We start from the raw sequence: 19,782 nt of genomic DNA, 5'->3' as shown, positions 1-19,782 counted from the left end.
CCAGTTTAAATGATGGCAGTGGAGTAGCAGCACCACTCAACAAAACTTGCCGTGATGATGTAGACGTTTTATCTGTCCAGTAAGGTAGCCCCTAGCCACAGGTGACTACTGAGCATTTTAAATGTGGCTAGTGTGATGGAGAAATGGAATCTTAAATTTTATTTAATTTTAATTAAATTAAATTGAAGCAGCCACTGTGGTTACTGGCTGCCATATTGGAAAATGTGACATCAAATCACATCCTAGCTTGGCGGGCACACAGGCCCTCTGTACTAACTACTTATTCTGCCATGGACAGGATGACAGGCCAGGATACTCTGAATGCCATCCTTAGTGTGTCTAGGCTGTGACTCTGACTTTCTGGCCCAGGACCAAGACCTAAGAGCACAGGAGAAAGACAGATGTGGAAGCTTCATGGGGAGGCTTTAAAAACAGGTAAGTAGCTCTCAAACACTTTTTTTCCTAATTTCTTTTTTTCCCTTTGAGATGGAGTCTTGCTCACAGATTGAGTGCAATCTTGGCTCACTGCAACCTCCACCACCTGGTTCAGGTGATTCTTCTGCCTCACCCTCCTGAGTAGCTAGGTCAGGCGCCCACCACCACATCCGGCTAATTCTGTACTTTTAGTAGAGTCAGGGTTTCACCATGTTGGCCAGGCTGGTCTCAAACTCCTGACCTCAAGTGATCTGCCCGCCTTGGCCTCCCAAAGTGCTGGGATTACAGGTGTGAGCCAGCGAAACTGGCCTCTTTCCCCTAATTTCTAAAAGCGATCTGCCTGCTTCTTGAACTGTGAAGTGCTATTGTGTTGATGCGGTGCTGTGGCAGCATGAGGCAGAATGTCGCTAGAAGGGTGGTTGGCCTGTGTTGAGCGGCCTCCTGCTACCAATTGGCTCCAAATGGACAGCTCCTTTTGGACAGCATAATGAGTTTCTCATGAGGACATTTGTCCCACTCTGTGGCATCTCCTACAGCAACCACAGGTATGTTTCCAATTGCAGCTGGACTTCGAGAATGTAAACAGCCCCTGTGAGCATCCTGGATTGCTGTGGGTAGGGGGACTCCAACACATCCCAGGCCTGGCCACTTTGCTAGCTTTCTATACACACACAAAAGGGTATGATTCCAGGACAGAACTAGGATAATGATGCAAAGACAGAGTATGGCACACATACTTAGTGCACGTATGTGGTCACTGGCTGCAGGGTGGCCTCATTTCATGAGGTCCCTAGAGCACACATGCTGGGCCCTTTTGTTCATAGTCGTCTTTTTCATAGAATTCTTGGAGATCATCAATCACACTTTGGTCCACTCTGCCGCATGCTCATATTCTTATCCACAGAATTCAGCCCTGCCCATCACCCTTGATGCCCCTTGGCATAATGTAAGCAGGTACACTCTAGAAGCATCAGGTGCTCTGAGGGCCTCTGTCTCTTCCTGTTCTACTGCTCTAGGGTCACTGTCTATGAAAGTGGAAGCCCCAAATACAAGAACCAGAGAGCCAGAAAGCAATCTTACTGCTTTGTTTTGCTTCACTTAGGGCCCGCTAAAAATGAATGGATGTCCTGACTAGATAATTGCGTGCTATTGGGAAATGGGCTGAGGGTCTGGGGAAGTGAGTGAGAGTGACTTGGGAAGGTCGGGCAGAGACAGGACAGAAGCAGAGGCATGAGTTAAAATGTACAGTTAGATCTGGGCTTACATTCTAGCTGTGAGCCTTGGGCAAGTTTCTTGGTCTCTATGTCCCTGTTTCATTTTACGAGCTGGTGATAAGTTGAAATGAGATAATGTATGAGACAGTCCTCAGAGAATGTTTGACAAATAGAACAATAGGTACCTTCTGGTCAGGAACCTCTGTGACCTGTACCACTTTACAACTTTTGCAGGTAAGCCAGGATGTGGAGGAACACTGGGATGCTTCACTCATGGCCATGACATCAGCATTCCAGGAGGGCAGCTCCACAGGTAAGTCAGCTCTGACACTGCTGGCAGCTCACCATCAGGAACAATGTGATAATAACTGAAATGCATATGGCCTTTGTAATGCACATTTACATTGATCTAACCACTTTCTGGGAAACTCACAATAGTCCATGGGTGTGATTATTGTTATTTCCATGTTGCAGATGATGGAACTAAGGCCCCAGGAGGTTAACTGACTCACGCAACTGCTATACTGCCTGTATGTGACAGAGCTGGGATTCAAATCCAGTACTTTGGTTTGAGCATCCACACTGTTAACCATCGCTTCCCAGAGTACTGCTTTTAGCTGAACTCAACATGGCAATGATGACTGTAGCTAAAAGTAACAATAGCAAAGCAGGCTGGGAAATGCTTACCTCCCTAAAAGCTTTTTTCTTTTTTTTTCAGATGGAGTCTCACTCTGTTGCCAGGCTGGAGTGCAGTGGCGCAATCTCGGCTCACTGCAGCCTCCACCTTCTAGGTTTAAGCAATTTTCCTGCCTCATAAAAGTTTTATAGTGAACTTCATGTGAATCATGTTTGCACCCAGAGTGCATGTGATCTCAAAATTTAAAAAATATGGCTGTAGAAAGGGGATTTTAAATTGGAAAGATGAGTCCTTCCCATTACTATAGGTTTCAGAGTTGGAAGGAATACAAACTTTCAGAGGAAGGCAGCCCAATGGCCTGGAGTTCCATTTTGCCTCGGTAGCCACCCTGGAATAGCAGGTCAGATGGTGGAGAGGCTTAGAGGCTCGGTAAAGAAGTTTGGGCTTGGTCCTAAGTCACTGGAGATTTTCAGGAGACAGATGGGATGAACGAATGTTCTGCTACAATCAGGCTGACAGTGCAGAGTGCGGGGTGAAGGGAGATGGAAGACAGAAAAGGCCAATGTCCCAGCTCAGACAGCAGGCAGGAGAAACTCCCTCTTAGCCTTTTTGGTCTGAATTTTTGGCCTTCAACTGGTTGGGTGTGGCCCACATACATTAGGGAGGACAATCTGCTTTACTCAGTCCACCAATTCAAATGTTAATCTCATCTACTAACACCATTATACACACACCCAAGATAATGTGTGGCCAAATGTCTGGGCACCCAGTAGCCCAATCAAGTTGATACATATAATTTACCACCACAGTGCCATGAAGTCAGCTTGTTGAAGAAATGTGTGGTAGGGAAAAGGATGCAGGAAGACACAGACCACGCAGTTGAGAATGTTGGCAGCCAAAAGAAGCAAAAAAATCACAGACTAATCTGAATGGGCAGCAGGGTAAACCAACATCTCTTTACATGATTAAAGGGACCTTCTGACTTGATGCTTTTATGCTAATCCATGTAGACATTTGTTCTGTCATTCCTTTTTCCCCAGAAGGTTATTAAATTGAATATAAAATTTTCCATTCTAATTATATTTTCCCAAAGGTAACTTTAAAGTAGTTTGCATTTTTGGCAGGCTTGTCAACTATTGGCAGAAGCAGGTGGCTCAGAAGTACTCTGGGGCAAAGGAATAATCTAGTGCATAATCTAAAATGTGCTGTGGATAAAGATGCTTGCTACTTACAAAGATATTATCAAAGTTATTCTTTCTGGGTGATTCGTGGCTTTTCATCATTGGTGCAGAATGAATGGATGTTTCTTGTCAGCATGTTGACCACCTTAGTCTTTACTCAAAAGAAATACAGGGAAGTAGACCTTTCAGGCATTGGTGCCAGATGAGTCAAAAAGGAGCCAAGAAATCTGAAGTTTTGTCAGCTGGGGCAGGTGGTGAGTTGGCTGAGGCACAGTGACACATCCTTGCATTGGTCCCCATCTGATTAGTGCAGTGCTCACAACAGAGGACTTAAGACTCTGCAGAATTTTAGTTGTAAAGAGTGATGAAATACTTTTTGAGCTTGAAAACTGTTTGCTAGACTCCTCGTTTCATGTTTCACCAGTGCTGCTCCCTTTCCTCCACACACCTCTGCTCTTAAATAGACTCCACATAGCCAGCAGGCCTGGGCACTCAGCGCTGGTGAGGCTCCTTCCTAGAAATGCCATGTCTTCCATCACTCAACCTCTTAAGGAAGAGCACCTATATAGCCCTTAAATAGTGCCTGTGTTCAGAAAGTCACATACATAGCATGTCTACTCCAACCATCCCAGGTAGGTTGGCTTTGTGTGATATGTAAGTTGCTGCCAAACATGCCCATTAGCTGTCATTTCTCACTGACTCCAGTTTTCTTACTTTTATTTTAAAGAGGTTTATCTCTGTATTTCCAGTTGAGACCCACTTACTAATTTACAATGATACCACACACATATTTTCAGAGTTATTATATGTTATCCTATATACTGTTATCTACATGTCATTTTGTATATAGATATCTGTATATATATTATCTGTATATATGATCTATGTATTATCTGTATATATGTACATATCTATATATGTTATCTGTATATCACATTGCTAACCATACATTGTTATCATAATATATGTAAAATACAATATAGAGACATGTTGTCTCAAGTTTTTCTACAATAAATTATACTCAAATAATCTAATCAGAACATTTATTAAGCACCCATGTGCTCACTATTAGGTTAAGCCCCATGGGATACAGAACAAACATGAGACATAATATTGGCCGGGTGTGGTGGCTCATGCCTATGATCCCAGCACTTTGGGAGGCCGAGGTGGGTGGATCACAAGATCAGGAGTTCGAGACAAGCCTGGCCAAGATGGCGAAACCCTGTCTCTACTAAAAATAACAAAAATTAGCTGGGCACAGCAGAAGGCACCTGTAATCCTAGCTACTCAGGAGGCTGAGGCAGGAGAATTGCTTGAACCTGGGAGGCAGAGGTTGCAGTGAGCCGAGATTGCGCCACTGCACTCAAGGCTGGGCAACAGAACGAGACTCCATCTCAAAAAAAGAAAAAAGGAAAAAAAAAGAGAATATTGACCCTCAGGTTGACCAAACACAAGCTGGGAAACAAGATCCATGTACGAGAAGTGACAATGAACTCTGCTGGCTGGTTGGCCATGGGAGGCACATGTAGAAGATGGAAAGGCAGCAGGACATGTCTTCCCTGTTCTTCCCTGCTTCAGCCTCTCTGGGAAGGTCATACCTTTCCATTCCCCTAGCTCTCACTGGCTCTGGTCCTTCCATTGTTCCTTTCACCTTATGGGTAGTAACAGCTTCTTGGTGTTGCTAGTCTCTGGGTGCCTTTCCTTGCTGTTCTCATACCCGTCTATTCCTCTGTCAGTAGCCCTTTCCTTAAATTCGATTCATCTGTACCGTTAGGAGTGAATTCTGTTTCCTCCTGGGATTCTGATTGATGCAGTAAAACTTATGAAGCTGCAGGTAGGGGGTTGCTTCACTTGTTGGTAAAGACTTGAATGTGTCAACCAGAACAAATACTTGTTTGATAAATGAGAAAGGAGTTGGCCTTTCCCAGCAGGAGAGGAGGAGGAGCTTTGAAAGCAGACAGATGACTTATGGAGAGTAAAAGCAAGGGCTTGAAGTGAACAAGTTGGCGTTTTGGTGTAGACAAGTCTGATCTGTACAGCTAATTTTTAGACTTTAAAAAGTTAAATGAATCCTTCCTGGAGGCTTGTGCTTCCTGTCCTGTCACTTGTTTGAAGAGAGAGCTACATCAAAGCCCCAGGCACCAGAATTCCCCAGAACCCAAACTTCACAGCCCTGCTGGGGGACACCTCAGATCCTCAATTAAGAGGATGAGTGGAGGTGAGCAAGGAACCCCCTCCTGCTTTAATTACTCCTGGCATAATATTCTTTTTCAAGCTTTGCTAATTGAAATTAAACAGCTTCCACATTTGGACAGGGACAAAAAAGAATGAATTTTTCAGCTTTCTTTGATTTAATAGACTGGCAGGCTGTGAGGAAACCAGGGGCAATTTCACTCCCATGGTTACTGGGTCACGAGTGGTTGACTCAAAACAAAACAGAGTGTTGAGGAGGTGAAGTCTTCCCTAGTATAGTAGGAGTGATGCCAGCCAGGTGTTCTCAGGACAAATGACATGTTAAGTTAGTCTCATGGCCACCTTTACTAAAATGATCTAGTAGCCGACTCTTGTAGCCCAAGATTACCAAGATCTACTACCATATGCTAGAACGGGCTAGAAATAATCCCCTGCCAAGTGGATTCTTTGTTAGAAAGTTCTTTAACAGTTGGTGAAGGATGGTAAGGAATGGTTTTATCACCTTAGAAGACAGATTAGTAAAGGGAAGCTGAAGGAAAAGACATTCTGCAAGGTACTTAGGGTGTGCTAGGTGCTTTCAAGAAGTTGTCTTCTTCAAGACTTATAGCAACATAGGGACTTAGGTCTTAAGAAACAAACCTGACTTGGAGCTTGGGGGCTTAAGTCTGTGGGTGGTGAGTGCGATATGGTCGAAGGGCTTGGATAAAAATCAGTGACAGAACAACTGGCCTTCCTCCTACCTCCCAGTCTCAATGCACAGAACACCAGAGGCAAGGCATCTGTCCTCCAGGTGGAAAACCAGAAGTTTCTTCTTTGAGTAAACTATATGGCCCTAGGGACTAAACTTCCCCACAAAAAGCATTCTCAACCTAATAACCTTAAAGCAAAGCCTGTTAGTTGACAAGCCCTGCTCCTACTCCTAAAGAAAATGCCCCCTGTTTAGAATATCACATTTAAATAGAGGGAAAGGCAAAGATTTTTGAGGGAAACCTCTGAATGAAAAGAAACAAAAATAAACAAACAGAAATAACATGGAAAAAAAACCCAGAAATAATGTAGGGAACAGAAAATTAACTTAAAAGAGAAAAAAAGTCTCCTAGTCCATTTCTTTAGAGAGATTTGAGAAGATGTTATGCAAAGGGAACAATTGGAGAATAAGAAAGAATTCTTAGAGTTTAAAAATAGAATTTCTAGGGCCCGGTGTAGTGACTTATGTCTGTAATCCCAGCAATTTGGGGGGCTGAGGTGGTTAGATTGCTTGACCTCAGGAGTTCAAGACCAGCATAGGCAACAGGTGAAACCCTGTATCTACAAAAAATAAGCTGGGTATGGTGGTGTGCACCTAGTCCCAGCTACGGGGGAGGCTGAGGTAGGAGGAGTGCTTGAGCATGGGAAGCACAGGTTGCAGTGAGCTGAGATCCTGCCACTGCACCCACTCTGGGCAAGATAGATGTTGTCTCAAAAAAAAAAAATTTTTTTCTAAAATAAAAAATCATAAAATAGTTGGAAAGCAGCATCAAAAAAATCTCCCAGAAATTATAGCAGGATGTAATAGAAAATAGGAAGTAAGCAAGTGAGAGAGCAAGATGGAAGCCAGAGTCTTTTTAAACCCTTATTTTGTAAGGAAGGCCCCATCACTTTTATAATATTTTATTTATTAGAAGCAAGTCACTAGGTCCAGCTCAAGAGGAAAGGATTATAGAAGAAATGACTACAGGGAGTCTGAGATCACTAGAAGTCTCTTTAGAAGATGCTTACCACACCTTCAAGAAAATCTTCCAGAAATTATAGCAAGATGTAATAGAAAATAGGAGAGCAGAGATTAGATATATAGAGGACAAACCTATCTAGAAAAGGCTGGCAATGAATGGTCCATGTGCCAAATCCAGCCTGTGGCCTGTTTTTATATGTTCTTTAAGCTAAGAATGCTTTTTAAATTTGTGAAGGGTTGTATTGAAAAAAAAAAGGAAGAAGATGTGACAGAGATGACATGTGGCCCACCAAGCCTAAAATGTTTTCTGTCTGGCCCTTTACCAAAAAAATTGCTTACTCCTATTCTAGCAGGTCCAACATCCAATTGATAGGAATTCTGGAAAAAGAGAAGAGATAAAGTGGACACAGGAAATTATCAAATAAAATATACAAGAACAATTCCCAAAACATAAGGACATGAACCTCAGGCTGAAAAGGTGCATGGGGTATCCAGCACAATAAATGAAGACTGGGCCTTAGCCCAATAATACCACTGTAAATTTTCAGAAAATCTGGGGTTAAAAAAAAGATTATGAAAGTTTCCAGGGGGGATAAAAACCATTCACTTACAGAGGAATGAAAAATCAGACATCTTAATAGCTATATTTGATGCCAGAAGAAAATGGAACAATGCCTTACAAATTCTGATGGAAAGTAATTTTTAGCCTTGAATTTTATATCTATCCAAATGTTAGGGAATATAAATTTAAAGGCATTTCCAACATGAAAAGGCTTAGAACATTCACCTTCACAGTATCTTTAATTGACAGCACTTGCTACAGATGTGCTTTCCTATAATGAGAGAGAGTAAACCAAGAAAGGAGACTGTGGGGTCCAGGAAACAGATATCCACTTAAGAAAGGGGTGAAGGAAACTCTGAGGGTGTCAACTGAGAGCAGGACTAGAGATTAACCGGTCCAGTTAAGAGCAAGAGCCCTAGTGGGTGAGGAAAAGGTGTGGTAGGCATCTTCTAAGAGACTTCTAGTGATCTCAGGCTATCTGTAGTCCTTTCTTCTATAATCCCCTCCTCTTGAGCTGGACCTAGTGACTGGCTTCTAATAAATAGACTATGATAAAACTGATGGGGTGTTCCTTCCAATATGAAGGTTTAAAAAGACTGGCTTCCATCTTGCTCTCTCACTTGCTTGCTCTGATGAAGCCAGCAGCCAGATTGTGAGCTGCCCTGTGGAGAGGCCCATGTGACAAGAAACTAAGGGAGAGCCCTAGCCAAAGCCTATGAGGAACTAATCCTGCTGACAATCACTGGAGTGGGCTTGGAAGTAGATCTGCTGGTTGAACCTTGAGAAGACTGCAGTCCTGGCTGACACCTTAATCGCAGCCTTGTGAGGCATCCTGAGTTAGAGGACCCAGCTAACCCAAGTCTGATTCTTTTCCCATAGAAATTGTGAGATAATAAATGCTCATTGTTTTAAGCTCCAAAGTTTTGGGGGCAATTTGTTACACAGTGATAGGTAACTAATAGAGAAAAGTTGAGTGAAAACTGATAAAGTTGAATATTTTGGGGAAGAGATTAAGGATAAGTAGGTAGCAAATTTTACACATAAACAGCAAATGGAAGCTTACAGAAAATTCCAAAGTTGCACTGGAAAGAAAATGCAATCATATTTTACTACTTGGCTCCACAGTGAATAGTATTAACATAATTATCCTGTTGGAAATATTGAACATATAACCAAAACAAGGAGTGATCAGTGGAATGAGATAACTATGTTCTCATTTACCATAATATGCAGTCACTGAATAATTTCTAACATTGCCAAAAAATTAGCAGTTCAAAAACATTGTGTGTAAGTGTGGAGGTAACCATCAGAAGAAACAACTAGAAGAGTTGAAAGTGTTGCCCTTGTGGAGCAGAACTGTGACAGTACACAGGGGAGAGGTAGGCTCTTGTTTTTCATTATAAGTTTTTGATACTATTTGAGTACCTAATTTTGCATATATTATTTTGATGTCAACTTGGCGATTTAGACTGATATGAGAACACAAAGAAATGTAAAAATAAATTTAAATATTGTATACATAGGCAAAATTTAAATCAAGAAAATTAACATTCTAGGTGTCAGAAATAAAGATAATTCATAGCACATGCTGTCAGATGGCTCATGGACATAACCAGAAACCATTTGTGCCTTGAGGTCTGGGATTTAATCCATCTTGGGGTAGATGCTGAGAGAAACCTAGAAGGAGTCTTTCTGCAAACAGTGAAAAGATGGTGCAGTCAGAAGAACTCTGTCAGCTTCAGGATGCAGCACTAATGTGCTGCCTGCTCCAGGCACAGGGTAGAAAGAACCGTGAGAAATTAGTATTCCTAATGTATGTGGGGCCAAATTCCATTACTAATCATGCTCTATGGAAACTGAGAGTCTAGAAAGTGTCATAAAATAACTGGTCTGGAATGTAGAGTTCCCAGCCTAATGATGGAAATGCAAAATAAAGACACATTCATAATACAGAGCATGTGTAGGACCCCACAAAAGATAACTTTCAGCAAAACAGGATAATTGACAATGTGACAAAACACAGGAATAAATCCAACATTATAAGAGATGTCAGCAGGTACATCAAAAGGGAGAAATCATATCAAAGAACTCATGGAAATTAGAGGAATACAAAAGGAACTTTAGCAATGTATCTAAAAGGTTCAAAAAGATAATGAAAGGAATGGAAAACTTAAGGTAAGATTAGGGCATCATAAAAAGGGCCAACACATATTGAAAAAAAGATACAAATTCCAGAAATAAAAATCAGTCCTTGAAATATACCTTCAGTGACGGGTGAAAGAGATTAGACATGGTTGAAGTGAGAATGAGCCAAATGGAATAGAGACCAAAAGAAATAATAAAAACTACTATACAGTGAGGTAAATGTACAGTTTGAAAGAGAATTAATGAGAAATCCCAGAATGAAACCCACCAGTGCATGTCTAATAGAAATTCCAGAAAAGGAAAACCAAGAGAATGGAGAAGAACCAATATTTGAGAAAATTGAAGTTCCAATATTGAAGGAGGACATCAGCTCTTAAGTTAAAGAAGAATACAGAGCCGGGCATGGTGGCTGACGCCTGTAATTCCAGCACTTTGGGAGGCCAAGGTGGGTGGATCATGAGGTCAAGAGATCGAGACCATTCTGGTCAACATGGTGAAACCTCGTCTCTACTAAAAATACAAAACATTAGCTGGGCATGGTGGCATGTGCCTGTAATCCCAGCTACTCAGGAGGCTGAGGCAGGAGAATTGCCTGAACCCAGGAGGCGGAGGTTGTGGTGAGCCAAGATCAGGCCATTGCAATCCAGCCTGGGTAACAAGAGCGAAACTCCATCTCAAAAAAAAAAAAAAAGAAGCATACAGAGTCCCCAACAGGGCAAAACAAAGGAGAAATAAATCCAGACCTAGAAACAGTAAAGCAGAGAAAGGTTAAGGTAATAAATGCTTTAAGAGAGAAAGAGAGAAAAAAATCAAGATTGTCTCCAAAAGAATAGCCATTTATCTGACAGCTAACTTTTGTCAGGATAATCATATCAGAAGATAGAACAACCTTCAAAATTCTTAGGGAAAATAATAGACAACCTTGAATTTTATACCTAACTAAATTATAATTCAAAAGTGAGGTTATATAAGACATTTCCAGACACATAAAGATGAAGCGTTTACTTGTCTTAGACCCTTGCTGAAAGAAGGAATAGAGGAATTAGTTTCAAGAAGGCAAATTATACCAGAAGAGGAGAGGACACAGGAGGCAACAGTGAACAAAATAGGTGAAACATGTTGGTTAAATAAGTAAGCACTAAATGTAAAAACACACAAAAACCAACCACTCACCCATCCAACAACAACAACAAAAAAACCTCTCTTGGCTCATACAAAAGGTTGGTGAAGCTACAATACTAGAAAATCCTAACGGGGAAGAGAGGTAGAAGAAGTTAGGAGGGAAGTTCAGGCATTTTAAGATCTTCATTTTTGTCAGAAAGAGGATTAATACACTAACTACCTTTACTCCCTTTGGGAGTATATAGATGCTACTGCTTACCAATCTCTTCTTTCTCTTCTTTTTCCTTCCTCTTCTTTCTACACTACCAAAGCACATATGCTATCTTGCATGTAAGTGGGATCATGTGACTGAGTCCTGGCCAATGACCCATGGGCTGGAAGTGGGATATACCCCTTCCAGGCCTGGCCCCTAAAGTACACCATGTGGGCCTCCTTGCTCTTTCTTTGCTTGTTGGTTCGCTGAGTGTTCAGTACTCTGAGGAAGTCCCAGTGAACATGGAACCACTGGTTGGAAGAATCCTCTATTCCAGAATCATTACTTAGAGAAGTTGCCCTATGACAAGAATCTGCATGAACTTAACATTAGGCAGAAATGATTTTATTGTGTTAAGCTGCTAGAATTTCTTTGTTATCACAGCTTTGCCTGTCCGATTTGATTAATACAGAAATGGAAGTGAAACAGTGCCCTAATAAAAATAAAAAAATATGCAGCATTGGTTTAATGGTCAGGCAGTGAGTGACAAGGACACCATCAGCACCAACTAGAAAGAAAAGGCCCAGAGTATGAAGTGGTAAAACTGTCACCTGTGGTAACTCACTAGTTATGTCTCCTCTCAAGCTGGCAGCTCTAGAGGAGCAGTCTAGAAAGCAGACTATTAGTAATGTGTGTTGGTTTTTATTGGCAGCCTTTGCTAAGCTATTAAGGAGATAAACTCAGGAGAGAATTAGCAGGTTTGTAAACAGAAATAAATGGGAATACAAAGAGTTCAGACATTTGCAGAGTCAAAGGGTTGAAAACACTTAACTGCTTCCAGTAGAGCATAAATGACAAAGGCCCAGAGAAACAAGCAGAGATCTGCCCCATAGGATTCCAGCATTTGTTAAGAGTGAGTGGCTGTAGTGTACCCCCTTTCATTCTTTTTCTGACAGGGAATTTGTAATTGCAATTATTGCAGGCCACTTGCTTTACTATAGTATAAGTAGTAGGGAAACAAGAAAGGAAGGAAAGATAACTTCTTTTAGTTCATTAGGTGCCATACCAAGAAGAGTCACATGACAGAGAGATCTTTGCATCATCCAGAGATTCCAGACTCAGTCAGAATGAAGAGACTCGATAGGACTTTGAGTTGTCTTTCCTGGGGAGAGATGAGTGTGTTCTCTTATACATGGTTCTCTTCTTCTTGGACACACAGCTAATCTAATTCCTCTCCAGTCCTTGCATCTAGCTGAAACTACATGATTGAGTTCTGGCCAGTGAAGCAAAAGAAGAGGCAATGGTATGCTGCTAAGGGTTTAACAATTGGCCTCCAGAAAAAACATATGCATATACATTTAAATTTATGATAAAGTTGCTGATATAAGGGTTGCATAGGAAGTTATTTATAATTAATATTATAATTACATTTTAAAATATACAGCACTCTGTTGTAATTTCCATACAGCTAATTGATTCCCTCAGAATGCTTTTGTTGATTTTTACGTATGTCAGAATTCTTTATCAGTAATGTGGGCAGCTTCCTTGCTGAATCAGTTAACAGTTTTCAAATACTGTAAGAATATTCTCTCAATATTTTGTGCTATTCATAATGGAATGGCTATAGACACAACATGCTTTTAATCTGGATTAACAACACTTCAAAACTTTTAAAAGTCTCCAGTCCAGGTACTGTGGCTCACACTTGTAATCCCAACACTCTGGAAAGCTGAGGTGGGTGGATCACCTGACATCAGCAGTTCGAGACCAGCCTGGCCAACATGGTGAAACCCCATCTCTATTATAAATACAAAAAATCAGTCAGATGTGGTGGTGGGTACCTGTAATCCCAGCTGCTTGAGAGGCTAAGCCAGGAGAATTGCTTGAACCTGGGAGGAGGAGGTTGCAGTAAGCCGCGATCATGCCATTGCACTCCAGCCTGCACAACAAGAGTGAAACTCCGTCTTAAAAAAACAAAACAAAACAAAAAGTCTCTAGAAAATCAACAGAACAATAAGTCAAGCTCTGACTTATAGTGTTTGCCTGTTTCCATGGTATAAATATCCCCATGATGGTCTATTTCAAACTATTAACATGATGCCTTCAAACATGGGGTCAGGAAGAAATGCACAGTAGCTACCGCTATATAGTATTTCCTGCTTATCTATACAAGTGGCCTAAATAATCTCAAGTGTAGATAATAGTTGAATGTAGTAAATTATGAAATGATGATGTTTGAATAGTCACAGGTTGAGCATCCCTAATTTGAAAATCAGAAATCCAAAACACTCCACAATCTGAAACCTTTTTTTTTTTTTAAATTTTAAGAATAATTTTATATTTTAAAAACAGGACACATACATGTATGAGTAAACAGCATGGCTGTGACAGACCAAGTCCACACTGGTAAGCTTTTGAGAACCATTTCACTATGTTGACAGTAGTACTGGTTCAGGCAGACAGAGGAAGAATAAATAATAGTGCTTGAGGAAGAGTAGTGATCGAGAGGGTCGGTCAAGAGGGCACCTCATCGCAGATGCTAGAGTAGAAACAACTCCCTCGTAGTGACATGTGCAAAGTTCCAGATCTCCATGACAAAGATAACCCAACCCATAGGAACAAACAGCCTCTCGATGTGGGTGGCTGGCAACTGCAGGGGTAGAAGAACTCAGGCATAGCAGGCCCGGAAATGGGGAGACTGGAGCCAGGGACAAATGCCGAGGAAAGAGTTCCAACAAGCACGTGTGTTCATACATACATACCGCCAATAAAGGGCGTTGCCCTGCGCAACAGAACTGAACACAATCTAACAAAGCAGCTCCCACCTTCTTGTCACCTCTTTGGCAGTGGCAGGGCAGGCCATCTCAACTTCGGACACACACAGCCATTCTCATCAGGAGGAAGGTTGTCCTGTGTGGTGGGGACAAGCCTTCAGGTGAGAGCAAAGCTGATAGCTACAGCATTAATTGAACATCCCTAAACAAAAAAGATGTTAATTACTAATTAGAAGTACACAAGCCAAAATTACCCTAGGGATGGGCACAGTTAATAATTTTCCTACACAGTGCTGAAATAAAACAAGCTTTTGATCACACTTCAGGAAGTAGAATTATGTGGTATAGAAGAAGTCAGGCCCCATATGCTAAAATTTGCACTTTTTGCCATAAACTTTTAAAGTCAAAACTAAGTCTCGTAGGACCACTAAACCTGTGGTGGATTTTCATCTGTAACACTCATTACATCTCTAAATAGGCCCGTGGTCATGGAGCCTTTCCAAGGCTAGGGTTCTGAGCACACCTAAGCTCAAGAAAAACTAAAGCCTCCCTGATAAAATGAGGTCCAGTCTAGGCACAGGAAGCCACAGCTGGTTGACTACTCTGGGCTTCTTAGACAAAAGCACAGACATGATGCTCTAAGTAGAAAATCTCACACCTGATCTCATTTGATGGGTTGCAGTTAAAACACAGGTGCACAGTGTTGAAGATGACATTGTTATGTGTTTTTTTTTTTTTTTTTTTTGAGATGGAGTCTCACTCTGCAACCCAAGCTAGAGTGCAGTGGTGCAATCCGGGCTGCAACCTCCGCTTCCTGGGTTCCAGCAATTCTCCTGCCTTGGCCTCCTGAGTAGCTGGGACTACAGGTGCACATCCCTACACTTGGGATAATTTTTGTATTTTTAGTAGAGATGGGGTTTCACCATATTGGCTAGGCTGGTCTTGAACTCCTGACCTCAAGTGATCCACTTGCCTTGGCCTCCCAAAGTGCTAGGATTACAGGCTTGAGTCACTGTGCCTGGCCAAGATGACATTGTAACACTGCAGAAAAAGTGCTTAGAGACAACATGGTGAAAATGTGTGATAAGCTTCTGGAAGCACTTAAAGCAGGGTACATTCATAACAAAACAAGAAATCATGTCAGTTTATAAACTCCAAGAGAGACTTCTAAGACAAAAACCATTGTTAATGAGGCAGATGACTCTGGAGGAAACATTTTAAAAAGCCAGTAGAATGCCTCCTCATCCCTATAGGACATATTTCCTGGTTCTTCAGCTACTTCTGATGCCTCTTCTTACTTAAAACAACAACAACAACAACAACAATAACAACAAAACGATGCATGGTAATCTTGTAATCAAAACACAGCATCATAGGTGGAGGTGGAAAACCTGCTATTGTTGGTTGCTGCTGTTGTTTCACAGATCATGCAGGTATTCTGGGATGCTACTGTGCTGCTTAGTTACCCAGAACACATTATTTTTTCATGGAATTAATGGTATGTCACATTTTTTACTGTCGGGTACTTGTGTGTGAATGAGTATAAGACAACAATTGTTTATCAATAGCATACAAAGTCAGAGTCAGGAATGATGATGATGCCAAGCAACCGCAGGCTGTCTACATGGGTGGCTGAGATAGCGTACATTTTCAGTGTACACTAGCTTTGTTTCATGCATGGAACTACTAAAAATATTATATAAAATTACCTCCAGGCTATGTGTATATGGTATATATGAAACATAAAGGAATAAATTCATGTTTAGACTTGAGGACACTCCTCAAGATATTTCCTGAGGCATATGCAAAAATTCCAAAATCTGAAAAAAATCTGAAATCTGAAATACTTCTGGTCCCAATCATTTCAAATAAAGGATACTCAACCTCTGTTGTCTTTGTTTTTCATTTAATTTGTTTTTGCTTAATGGTATATTTATGTAATTTAATTTGTAATAATGCCTGTGTTTCAAAACTAGCTTGGAAAATTTAACAAGTGACTCTTGAGAGTTGTAATGAGTCAGGTCTGGCATACCACTAAGATAAAGTATTCCACTTTCACGATGGCCCCTGAGGTAGGCAGGATGGCCCTTCATAAACTCTCCCTTCAGTCACTGGCCAGCCCACCACAGAGGATCCAGCAGAAGACACCAAGATTGCCCTAGGGGAAAGCAGAGCCTGGATCCCTGGGTCACCAGGGAGAGGCCCAGAAGTGCCATCCTACTAAAACTGTCTACCTTAAACTTGGTGTAAGCCAGCTATAAACTTTCATCATGTTAAGTCTCTGAAATTTGAGGTTATTTGTTATAGCAAATCCTATTAGGACTTTGATAAGTTATTTGTTATAGCAAAACCTATCATTACAATATACTTTGCTAGAAAAATTTTAAAATTAAAAATAAAACAAGGAATTTGTTTAATGACACTATTTATAAAACTGTAAAACATAATGGTCAATACTAGGAATAACAGTAATGTTATGTATCATATTCAAAGCCAGTCATTTCAACCTCATATCTAAAACTACTGATATTATCCTTGCCTTCCCATCTTGCTTTCTTCCACTGATGATCTCTGTGTAAATCTGGGGCTTAAAGATATCTCCAAAACACTTCACTTGTAGTATATTAATTTATTTGACGAATGTTTGGGCCAAAGGCCAGAATCACACAGTTGTAGTGGAGTTGTTGCTATTGGTCAAAAGGCTTTAAAAAATCCTTTAGCTTTAAGATAATGCTTGAAAGATCCCGTTTAAACTCTAAGACTACTAGGTATTTATGTCTGCATCTGTATACAGAATCTTATTTGAACCAATTAGCACCTAAAGCTAAAATCTGCGTTCTTTTCTTAGGGAACTTTCTGGCAATACCTACCCTAAGCACAAGGAATTAGTGGGAGACACTCAACAGATCCTTTAATGGAAATTAACAAATGTCCAGCAAAAATCAATGGAATGTACCAGAAAACAGAAATGCCTTGAGAAATGGTTTTCCCCAGATTGAAGGATTCTTAACACTTAAATTTTTTGAGACTGAGTCTCACTCTGTCATCCAGGCTGGAGTGCAGTGGCACGATCTCTGCAACCTCCGTTTCCTAGGTTCAAGCGATTCTCCTACCTCAGCCTCCTGAGTAGCTGGGATTACAGCCATCATGCCAGCTAATTTTTGTATTTTTAGTAGAGATGGGGGTCTCACCAAGTTGGCCAAGCTGGTCTTGAACTCGTGACCTCAAATGATCCACCCGCCTCGGCCTTCCAAAGTGGTGGGATTACAGGCATAAGCCACCACACCTGGCCTAATACTTAAACATTTTAAATATAAACATCTAATTCTCAAGTTGAAAGGCTCTTTAAAATTTCAAATATCAACTTCTAACCTCATGTGCAGACATTCCAGAAAGTATAGTGGGTAACAGCTTTGAAGGGCACACATTTCTACAGATGCCTTCTCCCTACACTCCCTCACCAGAGTTCACTAGGCATCTACCATGTGCAAAGTATATTCCAGGTGTGTTGAAATCACAGTGGTAAATAAACCTTCAGGGAGGAGGTTGCATGCAATTGTTCTATGGGGTGTGGGAAAAAGGGCATCACAGGCTTAGGAAGTAACCCCAACAAAGGGCATGGCATATTTGAAAAATGTGTAATATACTGAAGAGGACAAATGGTTTGAAAGCCCCTCATGACACATTGCAAATTTTTTTTAAATTAAGTAATTATTTTAAATTAAGTAAAAACTATTTATGGGACATAATATGATGTTTTGATACATGTATACATTGTGGAATGGCTAAATGAAGTTATTTAAATATACGTTACCTCACATACTTATTTTTTTGTGGTGAGAACACTTAAAATTGACTCGCTCAGCAATTTTCAAATAGATAATATATTGTTATGAACTGTAGTCACCATGATGTATTACTGAGGACTGTGAACTGTATTCTCTATTCAAGGAGGAGAGAATTGCTGTAGCACTTTTTACTTGTGTTAGAAAGACAGTGCCCTGGCACTGTGAAGGGCTAAGGCACATAAGTGAAGACTGCAAGCAGAAGACAGCAGGGAGACTTCTGCACTAGTCTAGGCAAGAGATGGGTCTGAAGCAGGACTGCAGAGATGGGAGAGAAGAGGCACCCAGGCATGCATGGGCAGGTATATCCACAGGACTTGCTCATTGACTGAATGTGCATGTACTGGGGCCTGTGAGGAAGGACCCTGCAGAAGACTTATGTCTGGTGCCTATGGGAGCTGCTTGATGCTGGGGGGCTTGTTTGCTCCAGACAGAAAACATCAGTGAGGAGATGTGCACTCAGTTTTGCAAAAGCTGAGCTGGACAGGTCATTGGCAGATCCAGGTGGAGGTGGGACACCCAGATGGTATGAAATTTGAGGCTGGCATTCCAGAAAAGAAGAAGAGGGATGATATACAGATTTGGAATCATCAACAGAAAGGCAGTGAAGGCAGACAGCCTTCACAGAGGAAAGCAGGGAAGCCAAAGGAGAGGTACGTCCTCAATTTTCTATTTTGTGGATAAGCCAATATAACACAGATGTGCTTAGATTCTGCTATGCACCAGAAGAATCTAGGTCTTAGTAATGTTAGGGTTCATGGCCTAGAAAGTTCTTTAGAGAAAGCAGCCTTCGGTTTAACTGGAACATTACCCAAAGAGGGGACTTGTGGAGAAATTAAAGAAATACATTTAAAATGCCAGCTTACCAAATTTTTTAAACAAATGTATAATACTCCATAATATCACAAGATTGAAGAAACAGATACACTCATGTATTACAGGTGGAAATTAACTGATATAACTCTTTGAACAGTAACTTGGAAATATATATCAAGAGCCTCAAAAAGAATTATACTCTTTAAATCAATAATACCTCAGGTTATTCCAAAGGAACTAGTGTCTAATTTCTTAAAAAAGCTTTCAGTACAAAGATGTTCATCACCAGGTATCTGCAATAACAGTTTGAGAATTAGCTTAGGTGCCCAGCTGCAGTGGAGTGGTTTAGTAAATATGACAAATCTGCTAGACAGAATATTAAACAGCCATTAAAAATGATACTTGAAGGAAGTATGTTACCTAATGTTATAATGTTAAATGGAAAAAAGGGTATGCAGTATCATCCCAAATGCATAAAATAAAACCAAAAGCCCATGGATAGGAAAAAAATGTCTAGAAGGAAACACACCAGAATTTGAATAGAGGTTGTCTTTAAGCAGTAGGGCTTGGTTTTCCCTTATTTGATAAATTCTTTTGCATTTCCTAGATTTTCTATATAAACATTTAATGACTATTTAATCAGAAAAATGAGCTCCAACTAGCAAATACAGAATGAAGATTGATGAAGACTTAGTGGAGACAGGAGGTATGAGAGAGCTCAGACACAGTACTCGGGCATTTTTCTTCAGGCCTCGCCGGATGTAAGGTGGACAGTGCTACAGCCCTGTGGTTCCGGTGCCCCAGGCTCTGCAGACACATTCAGGTGACCCAGGGCTCTGAACAAATGGCCAGATAGTAAGAACACAATATACCTCAAGTTGTTTCTTCCAGTTGCATTTTTCCCTGTTCACTGTCTGCTTTGGGAAAGGTCGATCATCTTCACAAAAGTACCCT

The 19,782-nt window shown here is 40.9% G+C and overlaps 1 long non-coding RNA gene across 2 annotated transcripts in view; it reads right to left on the bottom strand.

The window, feature by feature from the left end:
• LOC141585626 (uncharacterized) overlaps positions 1–19,412 on the bottom strand; it is a 31,828-nt gene extending 12,416 nt beyond the window's left edge. The window contains exons 1-2 of one of the 2 annotated variants that reach the window (XR_012519211.1): positions 14,219–19,412; positions 13,235–13,332 (exon numbers count right to left, since the gene is read on the bottom strand). This is a non-coding gene — a long non-coding RNA (uncharacterized LOC141585626). Of the gene's footprint in view, positions 1–13,234 lie in introns of both variants that reach the window. The other variant, XR_012519210.1, reaches the window with a different exon arrangement.
• Positions 19,413–19,782: the final 370 nt, after the last annotated feature.

Source organism: Saimiri boliviensis, chromosome 1, assembly GCF_048565385.1.
Source record: "Saimiri boliviensis isolate mSaiBol1 chromosome 1, mSaiBol1.pri, whole genome shotgun sequence".
NCBI classification, from domain to species: domain Eukaryota; kingdom Metazoa; phylum Chordata; class Mammalia; order Primates; family Cebidae; genus Saimiri; species Saimiri boliviensis.
This window is presented reverse-complemented; position numbering and strand designations above follow the sequence as displayed.